Here is a 17400-nt window from a genome sequence, read left to right on the forward strand (position 1 = left end):
GTGCTCACTACGCCACTGGAGTCAAGCTATCCTGGCTGAAGAGGGGTGAAACCCTGAAACTTGTCCTAGGATGCTTGATTCCGGTCCAGGGAAGACATGGCTTGGCAGTTCGGGCTGGACTGTTCCCATGAGGCACAGGGTCAAGACTGATTTGCATATGGTCATGTCTGAACTGGGGTGGCGTGGTGAGCAAAATAATGATGGATTAAACCCAGATCTGCGACTGGGGGTGAATGTTTTGCCAATGTGCAACATTCCGTCCATCATCTTGTGTGTTTTTCTGTTCGCCCTCTGTGAGAAGGGTATTCCCAGACGTGGGTCCCGTGCTCACTATGCCACTGGAGTCAAGCTATCCTGGCTGAAGAGGGGTGAAACCCCGAAACCGGTCCTAGGATGCTTGATTCCGGTCCAGGGAAGACATGGCTTGGCAGTTCGGGCTGGACTGTTCCCATGAGGCACGGGGTCAAGACTGATTTGCATATGGCCATGTCTGAACTGGGGTGGCGTGGTGAGCAAAATAATGATGGATTAAACCCTGATCTGTGACTGGGGGTGAATGTTTTGCCAATGTGGAACATTCCGTCCATCATCTTGTGTGTTTTACAGTATGGTCTTGCAGGTCCTTAAAATGAGACAGACATGTGACTGAATGAGGTCAGAGAACACATTATTAAGCAGGGCAATATCGCTTGTTAGTACCTGCGCACCCAGGCTGATACACCCCACCCCTCCCGCAGAATCTCGCTCAATTGCAGCCCCTGTGCACCCAGGCCCCACTGCTCACCTGCTGTCATTGTTGTGTGTCCAAACACGATGGGCAGCAGTGTTCACAATTCAGGTGCAGTGTTGATTGCGACGATTGTGTACGACTTATGTATCCCTTTATTTATTGCGCATTGTGATATGCGAGGTGGATGCGGCCATATCACCTGAGGCAGTGTAGAAGAACTGGGACATGTGGCGTCGTCGTTATCGTATTTATACGTACGCAAAGTGGGCTGGGCTTGCTTACGCCAGGCGTGTGTGGGGGTGTGAATAATAGTTCCGGGGACCTGGGCGTTGTTCAATTCCTGCCTGGCCAGGAAGTGTACTTATGTGTGTTTCTGTTGCAGTTTTGACATCGCAGAATGCGCAATTTACATTAATGTAGCATGTACCGGGAGGGCGGCAACTATCGCTAATGAGATGCTGTTCGAAAACATTGAATGGCCAACATCACATGTCGTTGTCAAGGTTGTGGATATGCGCAGACACTCATGTCAATGGTGTGCGGTATTATTGAAAGTGTTGCCATCGCGAAGCGCACACATGTGAATGTGCTCGGATGGAGGGAGGATCAGCAGTGAGGCTACGTCATAACTAGTGATAACGTTCATTATAGTCAAGCAATGCATACCAAACGTGAATCTGAAAGTCTCGCATATGACACACTACTATACTGGTAAAGCCTGACAACAGAGAATACAGCAATACAAACGTACACATTACTGTTTACTGTTTGTCACATGTGATCTAGGATGTGCACTCCCAGGCCGAAAGGCAGCACAATAATGTGCACACACACACACAGCAGGGGCATTGTGTAACACACATTTGATTTTTGATTTAATAAGATTCTAGGGGACTTAATCCCTCAACCCTGAACGCACCAGGAGTGATTGTATGGGTGAGTGGATGTGTGTGTAGACCTATGAATCAGTGAGTGGGTATGTACTAACTGGTATTGGTGTGTCTATGGTTTCGAGACTGTTAGTCTGTATTTTAGAGTAGGTGTATGAAAGGTTATATTAGGGTGTGAGGAGGTCCATCAGATATTAAGTGGATAATGTCATCAGTGATGTCATTTGAGATGTCATCAGTGATGTCACTGACCATGTAATGAGTGATGTAATATGTGACGACATCAGCAGTGCATTGCGGGGGCGCTATAGTTAGCTCAGCTAACTATAACATCCGAATTTCTTAGCTTTTGTACAAGTGAAATGACAGCCTAACTATAAAGTCCCTGAAAACTATGGTTTTCTCAGTGAAAAAAAAAAATATATATATATATATATATATATCACTTGGTGTTGGGTCTGCCTTAATTACTTAATAGGCAACCCTAGAGGACTCCAACTACCAGCATGCAGTGTGCCTGGCAAGATAAACGCAAGATGTTTTACACACCCTTGAGATGGAGGAGGGGCAAGTAATCACCTGACTGGGAGTGGTCTTCATAACATCTTTGTTTGACCCCCAAGGATAATGAGAAGCCCATGGAACCGGCACTGAAGAAAGCCAATCAAGGCTGAAACGCGTCTGCCAAAAGCGTTTCATGGACCTGTGTCACTGCGTGCAAAAAATTCAATAAAGCCGCTTTCTGCACTCCGTAGCTGTGTCGTGCTTTCTATCTACTGGGGAGAGAGCATTTGGTTCATGTTTCACCAGCAAGCTGTCGCTGGATTCACGACACGCCCTCTCGTTCACTAGTAGCGTCATTAAAACAGCATCTTTGGACTCTGCAGTGTATTGCAAGCACGCTACCCCCCCAGCAGCTTGAAGGACTACTGAGGTTTGATTTCTGCAAGGGGAGAGAGGAGGCAAATCGGATGCCTGAGAAGGGGTTTTTTAAACGGCTTTTGTATCTCCCTGGGCACTCAAGCTGGTGCGGGGCCCGATATCCAATATCCATTGGGACATCACTTGGTGTTGGGTCTGCCTTAATTACTTAATAGGCAACCCTAGAGGACTCCAACTACCAGCATGCAGTGTGCCTGGCAAGATAAACGCGAGATGTTTGACACACCCTTGAGATGGAGGAGGGGCAAGTAATCACCTGACTGGGAGTGGTCTTCATAACATCTTTGTTTGACCCCCAAGGATAATGAGAAGCCCATGGAACCGGCACTGAAGAAAGCCAATCAAGGCTGAAACGCGTCTGCCAAAAGCGTTTCATGGACCTGTGTCACTGCGTGCAAAGAATTCAATAAAGCCGCTTTCTGCACTCCGGAGCTGTGTCGTACTTTCTATCTACTGGGGAGAGAGCATTTGGTTCATGTTTCACCAGCAAGCTGTCGCTGGATTCACGACACGCCCTCTCGTTCAGGAGTAGCGTGGTTAAAACAGCATCTTTGGACTCTGCAGTGTATTACAAACACGCTACCCCCCCAGCAGCTTGAAGGACTACTGAGGTTTGATTTCTGCAAGGGGAGAGAGGATGCAAATTGGATGCCTGAGAAGGGTTTTTTTAAACGGCTTTTGTATCTCCCTGGGCACTCAAGCTGGTGCGGGGCCCGATATCCAATATCCATTGGGACATCACTTGGTGTTGGGTCTGCCTTAATTACTTAATAGGCAACCCTAGAGGACTCCAACTACCAGCATGCAGTGTGCCTGGCAAGATAAACGCGAGATGTTTGACACACCCTTGAGATGGAGGAGGGGCAAGTAATCACCTGACTGGGAGTGGTCTTCATAACATCTTTGTTTGACCCCCAAGGATAATGAGAAGCCCATGGAACCGGCACTGAAGAAAGCCATTCAAGGCTGAAACGCGTCTGCCAAAAGCGTTTCATGGACCTGTGTCACTGCGTGCAAAAAATTCAATAAAGCCGCTTTCTGCACTCCGTAGCTGTGTCGTGCTTTCTATCTACTGGGGAGAGAGCATTTGGTTCATGTTTCACCAGCAAGCTGTCGCTGGATTCACGACACGCCCTCTCGTTCACTAGTAGCGTCATTAAAACAGCATCTTTGGACTCTGCAGTGTATTGCAAGCACGCTACCCCCCCAGCAGCTTGAAGGACTACTGAGGTTTGATTTCTGCAAGGGGAGAGAGGAGGCAAATCGGATGCCTGAGAAGGGGTTTTTTAAACGGCTTTTGTATCTCCCTGGGCACTCAAGCTGGTGCGGGGCCCGATATCCAATATCCATTGGGACATCACTTGGTGTTGGGTCTGCCTTAATTACTTAATAGGCAACCCTAGAGGACTCCAACTACCAGCATGCAGTGTGCCTGCCAAGATAAACGCGAGATGTTTGACACACCCTTGAGATGGAGGGGGGGCAAGTAATCACCTGACTGGGAGTGGTCTTCATAACATCTTTGTTTGACCCCCAAGGATAATGAGAAGCCCATGGAACCGGCACTGAAGAAAGCCAATCAAGGCTGAAACGCGTCTGCCAAAAGCGTTTCATGGACCAGTGTCACTGCGTGCAAAAAGTTCAATAAAGCCGCTTTCTGCACTCCGGAGCTGTGTCGTGCTTTCTATCTACTGGGGAGAGAGCATTTGGTTCATACATATATATATATATATATATTACCTACTGGCGGTCGCCAGTAGGTAGTTATAGTTAGGACCACGTTTCCATAGGAAAACCTCAACATTCTATTTTGAATAACTTTGGCGCCGGTCGACGAATCCTCGCGAATTTCTCAAAATAGGTGGGGCGCTACGCTCCGCTCCTACCCTGAAAGTCTCGGGGGGATTCGTCAAGCGGGGGCTGAGATAAAAGGGGGGTCCCAAAACGCGTTTTTCCCATGCATTTTTCCATAGGACCTTTAGAACGAGCTACAGCCCGAACGGCTGAACAGAATTACTAGAAATTTGGCAGAGAGGTAGTCCCTAGGTCAAGGAAGTGCCTTTTGTAGGTTTGGTGTAAATCTGTTCAGTAGATTCTGAGAAAATAGCCTTTAAATCAATATATATATCTGAGCCCGCTTACGGTACGCTTACCGTACGCTTACGGTAAGCGTACGGTGGCGTGCGCGAGCGCGATTCTGATTGGCTCTTAGATCTTAGTAAACATTCGAATCGGCAGAAACCAGGAAGCGGCGTCCGCCATTTTGTCTACCGCACTGAGTGTTATGTATCAAACATGATGGCCAAAAACATGTTACGGGGATGTTTTGACAACTCCCTCTCACATAGTCATGTTGAGGGAGTCCCCAAACATCCCCCAAGAGCAAAAACGGCATTATTTTTTTTTCGGCAATTTCGCGGGGTACGCTTACCGTACGCTTACCGTAAGCGTACGGTAAAAAAATAAAAATAAAAAAAACACTATCCACACTTTCTCCACCCCTTGTGCAAATGGTGGCCGAATGCCACCATTTGTGCATGGCTTATCAGAGCACAGAAATTTCCCAAAAAATTTCAACAGATTACCTATCACAAGGAAGCGCATAATATGTCCTCCATGTGCGCACGGTGCGCGAAGCGCATCGTGCGTACATGGCCCATCTAGCGTAACGTGGGCACGGCACTAACTGCGTAAAGTGGGTGCGCGGTGCGCGAAGCGCACCGCGTGCTCACTGTGCGCGCACGGTGCGCGAAGCGCACCGTGCGCGCACGGAACGAACTGCGTTAAGTGGGCGCGCACGCCACGAATGGCGTAAAGTCACTTAGCATTTAAAAAACCGTACAAATTCACTGAAAAAACCATAGGTTTCACACACGTTATAGTTAGGAATTAGCATTTAAAAAACCTTGCAAATTCACTGAAAAAACCATAGGTTTCACACATGTTATAGTTAGCGGAAATTTTACTGATAAAAAACCAATGAAATTGCCCCGTTATAGTTAGTGCTGGCAACTATAACTCACGCGACCGCAATCTTCTGCTGATGACATATGTGTCTTTATGAAAAAAAAATATTTGTAATATATGTATAGCTAAAAATGTATGGAAGAAGACATGGGCAAATAAGTGTCTAAATACAGTATTAGCATCAGCAGAGGATTGCGGTCGCGTGAGTTATAGTTGCCAGCACTAACTATAACGGGGCAATTTCATTGGTTTTTTATCAGTAAAATTTCCGCTAACTATAACATGTGTGAAACCTATGGTTTTTTCAGTGAATATATATATATATATATATATATATATATATATATATATATTCACTGAAAAAAACATAGGTTTCAGGGGCGTTATAGTTAGCTGGAATTTTCACTCGTACAAAACCATTGAAATTCCCCCGTTATAGTTAGTTCCGCAATGCCCTGCTGATGACGTCACATATTACATCAATCATGACATGGTCAGTGACATCACTCATGACATCACTGATGACATCTCAAATGACATCACTGATTAAATCACTGATGACATCATCCAGTGAATGTGTGTTTTTCTGAAAATTACATATGTTTTATATATGTATATCTCAAGGGCGAAGGAAGAATAAATTGGTATATAAGTGTCTAAATGGATGATTTGTTTTTGAACAATTGATTCTATAACTGACTGATTAAGTGTATCTTAGTGAATACATGGCTTAGTGAGTAATGTTTAAATATGTAAATATCTGTATCAGTCTCTCACTTTGTGTATAAGTGGCTGCATGGGTTGGTGAGTAGCTAGCTACATGAGTGTCTATATAGGTTATTAGTTGTTTTTTTGAGTATCAGTATGAGTGTCTGAGTGTCTGTATGGTTTGGTGGGGGGTATTATGTAGTGCATAGGTGCATGAATGAGTGACTCACTGTATGTGTTGAAGATAGCATGTGTGCAGGACTGTATGGGTGGATGAGTGTGTGCATGGGTATTTGTTAGTGAGTGAATGACTGTCTCAATAGTGTCTTTATGAGTAACTACATATGTTTTAAACTAGTATATGTGACTATTGGTGTATATAAGTGAGTATATGTGAGAGTGAGAGATTGGAAGAGTTCCTGTATGAATAAGTATGTGTTTCTATAAGTGATTGTTTAAAAGACTAAGTATGTGTAAGTTTCTGTGGAAGTAAGTGTGGTGGTGTGTGTATAACTGTATATGCAAGTAAATGGATGTTTGATTCTTCATTAGCATGAGTGACTATGTGTGTGAGTTACTCTATGGATGAGTGGCATTGTGTAACAGGATGTATAGGTGTATGAGTACATATGATGAGTGAGTACATGTATGAGTGACTGTATAGGACTGTTGGTTAATGAGTGGATGTGTATGTGGATCTAAGAATTACTGAATAGGTTGTTGTAACTGGTATTGGTATGTCCATTGTTTTGAAAATTTTAGTTTCTATTTTTGAATGTGAGTATCAAAGGTTATATTAGGGGGAGAGGAGGTCTGCCACTCTATCACAAGGATGATGTAATCAGTGATGTCATCAGTGATGTCATCAGTGATGTCATGAGTGATGTCACTGACCATGTCATGAGTGATGTAATATGTGATGTCATCAGCAGTGCATTGCGGGCGCGCGAGTTATAGTTAGCTGAACTAACTATAACGGGGGAATTTCAATGGTTTTGTACAAGTTAAAATTCCAGCTAACTATAACGTCCCTGAAACCTATGGTTTTGTCAGTGAATTTTTAAGGTTTTTTAAATGCTAATTCCTAACTATAACGTGCCTGAAACCTATGGTTTTTTCAGTGAATTTCAAAGGTTTTTTAAATGCTAATTTCTAACTATGCCTACAGAGATAGGACATGTGAAGAAAGAAGAAAAAACGCACAGAAAGAAAAAAAAGAAATGCAGAAAGAAGCAACAGAAGTCCTCAAAGACGAAGAAAAGTGCAGGAAGAAGGATAACGTGCAGAAAGAACAAACAGAAGAGCAGAAAGAAGCCTTGTTGCAAAATCATCCTGTACCCTCATCTTTTTCACACGGATACTGGTGGTAACTGAGTCTGACTAACCAGTCCTAGAGCCAGTGCTATGTTAAAAGACACTCAGAATACAGTGAAAAAACCTACATACACTAGGGAACACTATGCGTTGGGGTCCCCCTGTGATTAGCATGACCTCCTCTGTAAGCCCCTAGTATATAATAGGACAGGGGATTAAAACTACCTCTTAAAACGCGCCACAGGGCGTGTTTGCACACGTCACCTCAGGCCCCGTCCCCTCCCTTCCCCACTGTGTAAACACGCCCTGTGGCCGTTTTAAGTTGGGAGATTACGTTCCCTTGAATCCTGAGGGTCCCTAGGGTCCAACTAGACCACTAGGTACCTCCAGTAAGCGCCACAGAGCTGCGTTGTAGAGAGGTGTAAAAAGTGGCACGGCCTGGACCACCTCTCTGCAACGCAGCCCAGTGGCGCTTACTGGAAGCACCTGGTGGGCTAGTTAGGGGGCCCTCAGGATTGAAGGGGAATTATTTCCCCAACTTAAAACGCGCCATAGGACGTGTTTGCACACGTCACCTCAGGCCCCGTCCCCTCCCTTTCCCACTGTGTAAACACGCCTTGTGGCTGTTTTAGGTTGGGAGATTAAGTCCCCTGAATCCTGAGGGTCCCTAGGCGCAAAATAGCCCACTAGGTACGTCCAGTAAGCGCCATTGCAGAGAGGTGTAAAAAGGGACACGGCCTGCACCACTTCTCTGCAACGCAGAGCAGTGGCGCTTACTGGAAGCACCTGGTGGGCTAGTTGGCCCCCAGGGTCCCTCAGTATTGAAAGGGAATTATTTCCCCAACTTAAAACGCGCCACAGGGCATGTTTGCACACGTCACCTCAGTTCCCGTCCCCTCCCTTCACCACTGTGTAAACGCGCCCTGTGGCCGTTCTAAGTTGAGCGATTAAGTCCCCTTGAATCCTAAGGGTCCCTAGGGTCAAACTAGCCCACTAGGTACCTCCAGTAGGCTGCGTTGCATAGAGGTATAAAAAGGGGCGTGGCCTCAGAACACCTGTCTGCAGCGCAGCTCCCTGGCGCATACTGGAGATACCTGTTGGGCTAGTTGGCCCTCAGGGACCCTCAGTATTGAAGGGGACTTAATTCCCCAACTTACAACTGGCCAGGGGGCGCGTTTGCAGAGTGTTGCAAGGAGGGGGTCGTGGCCTCCGGCGCGATGCCGGTCTTTTATTTTTTTAAGAAGTAGGGCTGTGTGGCCCCCCTTCTTTTTCTAATTTATTGGCCCTGGGGACCCCATTCCCCCTGGGCCTGCACCCTAATTATTTTTGTTGAAAAAAATTCATTTGGAAGGGGGCCGCCCTCCCAAGGCCTTAATCGGCCCCGGGGACCCCAACCCCCGGGTCATGGCCCTTTTTTTTGTTTGTTTTTTAGGAGGGGGGCTGCGTTGCCCCCCTCCTCAGGCCACTTATGGCCCCAGGGACCCCATCCCCCGGGGCCGGCCTTTGTTTTTTACTATTTTTAAAAAATATATATATATATATAAACACCTAGGACATGCTGGACAAACCGTATGTACCTATCACCATGACGATTTGCGTGATATTCTTTAAAAGGTGACTATGCATACAATGAATCCACGTGGAATGTATTTACACCGCTAGTGAAGCTCTGACGTGTCTGACGCCCTACCGTGCCTAATCCCGGCGCCCCCGCCGGTGGGTACTCTCCAAGTAGACACCCTTGTTGTTTATTTATACAATCATGGGTAGCTATTGACGGGCACATTTAATACACACGCACAGCAAGCCATTCAAAGGGGATTCGATAAAAATTCGACCAAACTATGCAAGAAACCCCCCTCACGGTTAATAAAACACACATCCACCGCCGGATGTGTAATACTTTTTATTTTACTCTCTGGAAAGGAGACGAACCTCACTTGAGAGTCACAGCGTGCTCCTGGCTGAGCCCAATACTGTGTTACACCCACCAGTGCCCACCGAGTGCCACACACCTCTGTGTTGTATTCCACCAGCTAGTGCGTATGCTATGACACTCTCTAGCCCATGTGCACTGTAACACCACCCCGTGAATATGTCATGCCACACTTGCCTTCGCACGGGTTATATTGCCCCATCTAACGTGCCTTGCTCGATGCCTATGTTATAACGCACAGTGCTATGCCATACATATTACAATCTGGGATCCATATCTTTGTCACAGTGCATATGCAACGTTACACTCCCCAGCACATATTTTATATTACAACTTTAGAGACTTGTTAGGTTACACAACACTGCCCTGTGCATAATGCACTCCAAGGCGCGTATCGCATAGCATGCGCTAGTGCCTGTGCTATATTGCGCTCTCCAATGAATCTGTCATTGCGCACAATGTATTGCATATTATATTTCACGCCCCGGTTCCTCTTATATCACACTTTTTGGTGCATAGTGTATACCATATACTATATCTAGTTTTCATTTTAAATCGTGCTCTCAGGACTATATTCTATATAACACTGCGTCCACCTACCCTTTTCACAGGCATTACATTTTGCGATGGGGGGGGGAAGGTCAGGGGGTGTTTCTGCCAAGTGAGCCCGGAGTCACAGTCACAAACGTCCTCTTCTTCCTGAATAAAAGTGAGATTATGCTGCATACTTGTTCATATTTTAAGTAGTTCGCACAGACAAACATTTTAAAAACAATAAAGTTCCTAATACCCACCTTCTCTGAACAGTTAGCTTGCTGCCCCATCCACCTCCTCCCTATCCTCTGTTGTCTGAATCCATGGACTAGCCTCCTCCCTCCTGCCATGCATGGTCTGATGTGCTGCCACTGCCCTCCATTTAGCATGATGTACCAGTCCACTCCTCCTGCCCTCCATTGCCCAATCCTATTGCCCATCATTGACCTCCTGCTTAGCCTCTGTGTTTAGCTTGCTGCCCCTATTCTCCTTCCCCCTGCTCTCCGATGTCTTTGTGCATGCCCCTGCTCCATCCTTTTTGCCCACCATGTTCCATGGACCCGCCACTCCTATCTGCTCTGAGTGTTCTGTTGAGCTGCCACTCCCCTCCCACCTGCCTAGCATTGTCAGATGACTGTAACCTGTCCCATCCACCTCCACCCTGCCTGTCCACATGCCATGCCCCTATCCCCTTCCTCCTGTCCTCCATGGTCCATTTTATTGCCACACCCTTCTGCCCTCCCTGGTCTGTTGTGCTGCAACTGCTCCTCCTGCCTGCCCCGCGCGGTCTGTTGTGAGGCCCCTTCCCCTGAACTCTCTTGTCTGTGCCCAGGTCCTGACCTTCCCTTCTATCCTCCATGGTCCTTTGTGCATGCCCATGCACCCTCCTTCTTGCCCATCATAGCCATTGTGCTGCCGCTAACCCTCCCGCTTGCCGTGCATGGTCTTCTGTGCTGCCATGGCCCCTCCCACCTTCCCTGTGTGGTCAGCTAGCTGCTCCTGACCCCCTCCCACCTTCCCTCCATGGTCTGTGTGTATGCCATCATAGTCTCACTGTTGCTCTCCATGGTGTGTCTTGTTTCTAGTGCCCATCCTGCCTGACCTCCATGGTCATCTTGCTGCTCCTCCCCTGCCCCCTTGCCCCCAGCCCTCTGTTTCCATGTGCAGACCCCTATTCCCTTCCTCCTGGCTTGTCTGTTCCATTATAATGCCCCTGATCCGTCCCTCCTGCCCTTTATGGTCTGTTATGCTGCAGCTGTCTCTCCTATCTGTCCATTATGGTCAGCTAGCTACCATTGCCTCTTTCCCCTCTGTTCTCTGTTGTCCATGTGCATGGTCCTGTCCCCTCCCTATTGCTTTCTATGGATTGTTGTGCTGCACTCCCGTCCCGCATGCCCTGTGTGGTGTATTGTGCTGCTGCAAGCCCTGATGCCTGCCCTGTAGGGTCAGTTTGGTGCACCTCTCCATGTCCCTCCTGTCCTCTGTTATCCGAGTCCATGTCCCTACCCCAATTCCTCCTGCCTACCATGATCCAATGTACCATACTTGCGAACATTTTGAACTTGGTAAGAGGGAGATTTTGAAAAAAAAACTGGAGTATTGATTTTCCCCTTTGAGTTACATTGAAAAAGAGGAGATTGTAGACAGGAGACAGATCAAATAAAGCCCATTTGAGCTTAAAAACATTGGACGTTTCCTGGCTGAAACGGGTCTGTTGGCATGTATGGTTGTACTACCACTGCCTCTTCCTTCTGCCCATAATGGTCTATTATATTGCCACAGCCTCTCTTGCCGGTCCTGTATTGTTGGTTTGTTGCCCCTGCCCCCCTTTCCACTGCCCTCCATAGTCTGTTGTGCTGCCACTGCCCTTCCTGCCTGCCCAGTGTGGTCAAATTGTTGCCTCTGCACTCTCCTACCTGTCTTCAATTTTCAGAGTCCTTGCCCCTGGCCTCTGCCTCTCAACAGTATCCCAATGAACAACTAGATTTCTAACATTCTATATTTATTACAAAAGTGTGGAACGCCTGACGTCATCTTGATGTAATCAAAACTGTAATACCTAGAGCATTTCCTTTAGAAATTACATATATGAGAGGGTCTTATTTGCATCAAAAGTATGGTTACTGCTCTAAAAAACTAAAATGAGGACATATTTTCTGAGTTTTCAAATAGCGACAAAGAACTTTTAAATTATTTGTAATCTTTATGTTTTTTTATCCAGTTGACCACTTGATTAAATGTTGCACTTAGGGGAGAGGATGTGGTGTTACTTCCAGAGCTGCAGACTTTGCAACTGGGGAACCAGGTTAGAGTTTCTGCTTCAGCTCAACATTCTGTGATTCTGGTCAAATCACTTAATCTCCCCATGTCTACAACCAAAATGAATTTGGTCTTATGTGATGTAACCAATGCTCATGTAAAGCACTCCAATACCTGACAAGTCTGCACTATATAAAACTGCAAATACATACACAATAAGTGTTTTGCACATTTCTGTCATTGGGCTACATGTGGGCTACATCTGGGTGATATTTGTGATGCATTTGGGCTCTTTTGTCTCTGGTGGCCATCTTGGGAGATTTATTTGTTATGAAGTTTTCTAATTTCCTCATTTACTGCAGTCTCCTCAGTAGGAAATGCTTTCAGTTTTTTACTTTGATTCCATCAAGAAGGTATTCAGATATGTCACACATTTGCCATAAATTCGGAATGTTATCACTCTAGTTGCTCATTAGATCACTGTAGTAAAGCTACTGCTCACCACGGAAGTCTGCTGCTGGTATTAAAAGTGCATGTTTCAGTCTGCATATCAGAATTTTTTAATGAAATAGAAGAGGATTTGAGAAGTCACTCAAAATGTGCCCTAATTTTTCTTTCTTCAGCACTAATCATAATTTCTATGGCAAAATGAACCCCCTCGTTGTGTTCCTTTTTAAATTAAATGTTTTAAGTGTTACCAGTTTATTCCAATCAAGATGGCTTCAGGTGTGCCATACTTTTGTCATAAGTAAGACAGTAAGCGTTCTAGTTGTTCTTAAGAACACTCTGGAACATTCTGTCATTGGGCTATACTTGGGCTACATCTGGGTGATATTTGGGCTACATTTGGGCTCTTTTGTCTCTGGTGGCCATCTTGGGAGATTTATTTGTTATGAAGTTTCCTAATTTCCTCATTTACTGCAGTCTCCTCAGTAGGAAATACTTTCAGTTTTTTACTTTGGTTCCATCAAGAAGATATTCAGATGTGTCACACATTTGCCATAAATTCTGAATGTTAGCACTCTAGTTGCTCATTAGATCACTGTAGTAAAGCTACTGCTCACCAGGGAAGTCTGCCGCTGGTATTCAAAGTGCATGTTTCAGTCTGCATGTCAGAATTTTTTAATGAAATAGAAGAGGATTTGAGAAGTCACTCAAAATGTGCCCTAATTTTTCTTTCTGCAGCACTAATCATACTTTCTATGGCAAAATTAACCCCCTCATTTTGTTCCTTTTTAAATTAAATGTTTTAAGAGTTACCACTTTCTTCCAACCAAGATGGCTTCAGGTGTGCCATACGTATGTCATAAGTAGGACTGTTAGCGCTCTAGTTGTTCTTTAGAACACTCTGGGAAGCTGCAGTAGAACATAAAGGAATCAACTGACAGTCTCTGCCCTTGTTGGATGTACATGTTTTACTGAGAATGTCAGACTTCATTCTCACATGACTGAGAAAGATAGTGTGAATTCACAGAAAATATGCTCTCAGTTTAGCTTATAGATCACCTTCCAAACCTCTGTGGGAAAAGCATGAGAAAATAGTTTTCTCTCAAACATGACTCATGATATCCCAGCAGAAGGCTTTTTCACATGGTAAAATCACCTTAGAACACACCACAATTCCTAAAATGAGTATGGTACCATCAACAAATGATTTATAATGTAACTAAAGTCTTAAAACCTTCTATTAACTGCAATGCTTTTTAATGAGGTGCTATCATGTATATTGGTCCCAAGATGGCTGCCAACACTTCTTGGATGAAGTACTGACAGCCAATCAGATCTCACGATGAGATGTGTGGTTAGGCTCCGCCCAGATATATCTATCTTTTTAACTCTAATTTTCTCAGGAACTACTGAATGGATTTACACCATTTAAGCAAAAGGCACGCGTCTGAACTGAGGACTACCTCTTTGCCAAATTTGGTGTAATTCCGTTCAGCAGTTCGGGCTGTAGCTGCGTCAACAGGTCCTACGGGAAAATGCATGGGGAATATGCGTTTTGGGACCCCCCTTTTTTCTCGGCCCCCGCGTGACGAATCACCGTGAAATTTTCAGGATAGGAGATGACCAGAGCTGGCGAAAAGTTTGGAAAATTTCGCGAAGATTCGTCTATCTGCGCCAACGTTATTCCAAATAGAATGTTGCAGATTTCCTATGGAAAATAGGTCAATATATATATATATATATATATATATATGGGTTTCACCTACCTTAAATACATGTGCCTTGTGTAGTAAAGGCTCGTGTTATAAAGGCAATGCGTGGTACAAGCATTGTGTGGTAAATACATGCGTTTTTATGTCATACAACCATACAGTGCTACCCATGAGATATCAGAATAGTTGAGCTCTTTCAGTAAAAAACGTTTTATTTCAGAACATCAATAAAATGTTAAATTCAAGGACTATTACTTCCCAAATTTTAGTAGTAAGTATAATAAAATTTCGATTTTTTAAATTGCTTATACATTATAAGTAATTTAGAAAATCAAACACGTATTGCAGCTTTGTAGCACTTTAAATAACACATATGATTATTACCCAACCCAGGTGGCACATAAATTATTGACTTCCAACGGACAAAAGGCTGAGCAAGACCTGTCCTGTTTCAAACCTGTGATCTGTAGATTGGAAACTAATTTCTGCAGCGGACAGATTTGATGTGGTCAGTAAGTGAGCAGTCAGAACAGGCTAATATAAATAAACACCTTCTTCAATCAGCACGCACGTCATACCTAACATTGCCGTTATGTTAAGGGTAAGGTTACCCACTATTCCTGGAGTTTTCCCAAGTCATCCAGCCCAATACAGGCGGATTAAGCTACAGTTCATGTTACACGTGCAGTCCCATTTGAATGCTCCATGTTCTTGGTGGGGCAGCAGGCATGCGCTATTTAGAGATCTCTGAAGTTCACCAGGGGGTGCAGCGACTTTAGTTCTACCGAGAAGTAGCTATAGGTAGGAGGTCTGTGTGCGAATTAAGCAGAAATCGGATGGATGGGCTACTGATGGCTCTTGTGTTTTCCTCGTCTTTCTTCTCTGTAACGCTAGAGACCCATGCAGGCCACTTCCTACCTACACTGTTACAGACTCTTTAGATAGTGACAAAGCCCAAGAATACGGCACGTGAAAAGGCCGGAGAAAGCAGCCTTCTGGCTGCTGCGCGGAGGACATGAACCTCCTAAAAAAGAGAAACGTCACCTCTTTCTAGAAACAGGACTTCAATCCCTCACAAATTCATGGACTGATCAAATATAATTATGTAATTGTGCACGTAATCGCTATGAAGTAGCTGCACGATGAGGTTTAGTACTTTACAAAACTCCTCAAATAAATACATAAATATATGGACGATTTTTCTGTCATTTCATCTTATTGTATGCTTTTTTGTCAGTTGACCTCTACATGCGTATATGTAGGTCAATCCAGCTGTGCCTCTTTGCCTCTCCCTCTCGGTGTCTGTCTCGTATTTATCTTTCTTTCACGCTGTCAACTATCTACTTATATTAATTCTGTCTGCCCAGCCTTCATATATTTTGCTCCATATTTTTCATCTCATTTTTGTCCGTGAACTCCTACATTCATATATTTGCCTCACTCTTATTCTGTACGGGTCTATCTGCGACTCTTTCCTATGATAGTTTTATCAAGCGGTCACAATCTCTTTTAAATTCTGTTTCACCACCTCTCTTTTACTGTCTCACCCTCTAACACTATGAGTATAGCTAAATCCAAGCAAATATTTATATATGTTCGGACATCGTGTGCGTGAAACTGAGCAACACTCCCCCACCCCCAATTGTGCACCAAACCTCATATTTGACTTATAAAACACCTTTGCATTGATGGATTACGGTGGGGAGGGGTATTCGGCCTCTCAAAATGGCCTCGGAGACCAGATTTGAAATGCAACCTTCACCAAAAGTCACTATTGCTAGCTTCATAATAGGTATAAATACATAACTGCTGTACAGCTATAAACATTTCTCCACCCATCCATCCATGTCAATATACCTCTCTATCGCCCTCCCTCTATATTTTGCTCTCACTACACCTCTCTAACACTCTTTATGTCCCTTTAACTCTTTCTTCCTGTTAGTCAGTCTATCGGCCAGTAGCCGCTGGTCTGCCTCTCTTGAATCATTTACCTATGTTGCTTGAACAGATTTAACACTAATGTTCAAGTATATCTAGTTTTCTCTCAGCTGTCCCTTCCATGCGTCTGTCTGCACTGTCACATTTCACACGTGTGACTGTGACCCCCGACAGTACTCACCCGTGGGATACCTTTAGGCTTGTGTTGGTTTCAGGGACAATCGTTGATGTAAATTCTCTGCAGCTTGTGTGACGTTCTCCCGGTGCCTGAGCTGTGCCGTCGATCAGAGAAGTCCTATCCAGTGTGAGTGGAGAGAGCATGTCACTCGACTTTCAGGGAGTGACTGGCAGGAGCCGACCACTCACAGCTGTAGGGGACAGTGGGACGGGGTGATGGGCAGGAGTGAGGGAGGGTGGTGTCAGACGGATCCTGGATCGTACCCAGGAAGGGGGGGACACCGAACAGGAGAAAAAGGGAGGGCAAGTGTGTTTCCATACGTGGAGGGGGATGGCAGCTGTTGGCAGAGGAAGAGTGGGAATAATATTATTGTTATAGCACGCTCTACAGGGCCTATTTATGAACAACGTGTCAGCGAAAGGGCAGAAATGTGCTGTACCTAAAACAATACAGTGCATTCCTGCCTCTTTTCCCAGCGCTGGCGCCGTTTTGGCTGCCTAGCGCCAATGCAGACACCCAAGCACCATGGTGCAAGGGTGCTGTGTTGCATGCAGGATTGTTTTTTGTGCAGGCAGGGCTTAGTTCTCGATGTGTACTGCAGCACACTATCAGGCACATGCATCATCCTTTTTTGCGAGCGCAAACGGTGCGATTCGCAAAAATCAGCCGTTTGCGCCAGCAAACAGGGCCTCTGCGATGCATGAAACTGTAAGGCTCTCGCAATTTAAGAAAACACATTTATTGTGATTTCTTAAATTGCGATTGCATTTAAGGAATTGCGATTCCTTAAATGCAATGCATGATGAAATTGCAAATAGCGATTTCGCTAATCGGGGGCGCAAATT

The 17400-nt window shown here is 45.1% G+C and overlaps 1 protein-coding gene across 1 annotated transcript in view; it reads right to left on the reverse strand.

The window, feature by feature from the left end:
• The window catches only part of IP6K3 (inositol hexakisphosphate kinase 3), a 211243-nt gene extending 194494 nt beyond the window's left edge, over positions 1-16749 (reverse strand). Inside the window, exon 1 of the mRNA XM_085651166.1 lies at positions 16559-16749. The gene's annotated coding sequence lies outside the window, so the exon portion shown is untranslated. The remainder of the gene's footprint in view (positions 1-16558) is intronic.
• Between the last annotated feature and the right edge of the window lie 651 nt (positions 16750-17400).

This window comes from Triturus cristatus, chromosome 1_1 (assembly GCF_964204655.1).
Source record: "Triturus cristatus chromosome 1_1, aTriCri1.1, whole genome shotgun sequence".
Lineage (NCBI taxonomy): Eukaryota > Metazoa > Chordata > Amphibia > Caudata > Salamandridae > Triturus > Triturus cristatus.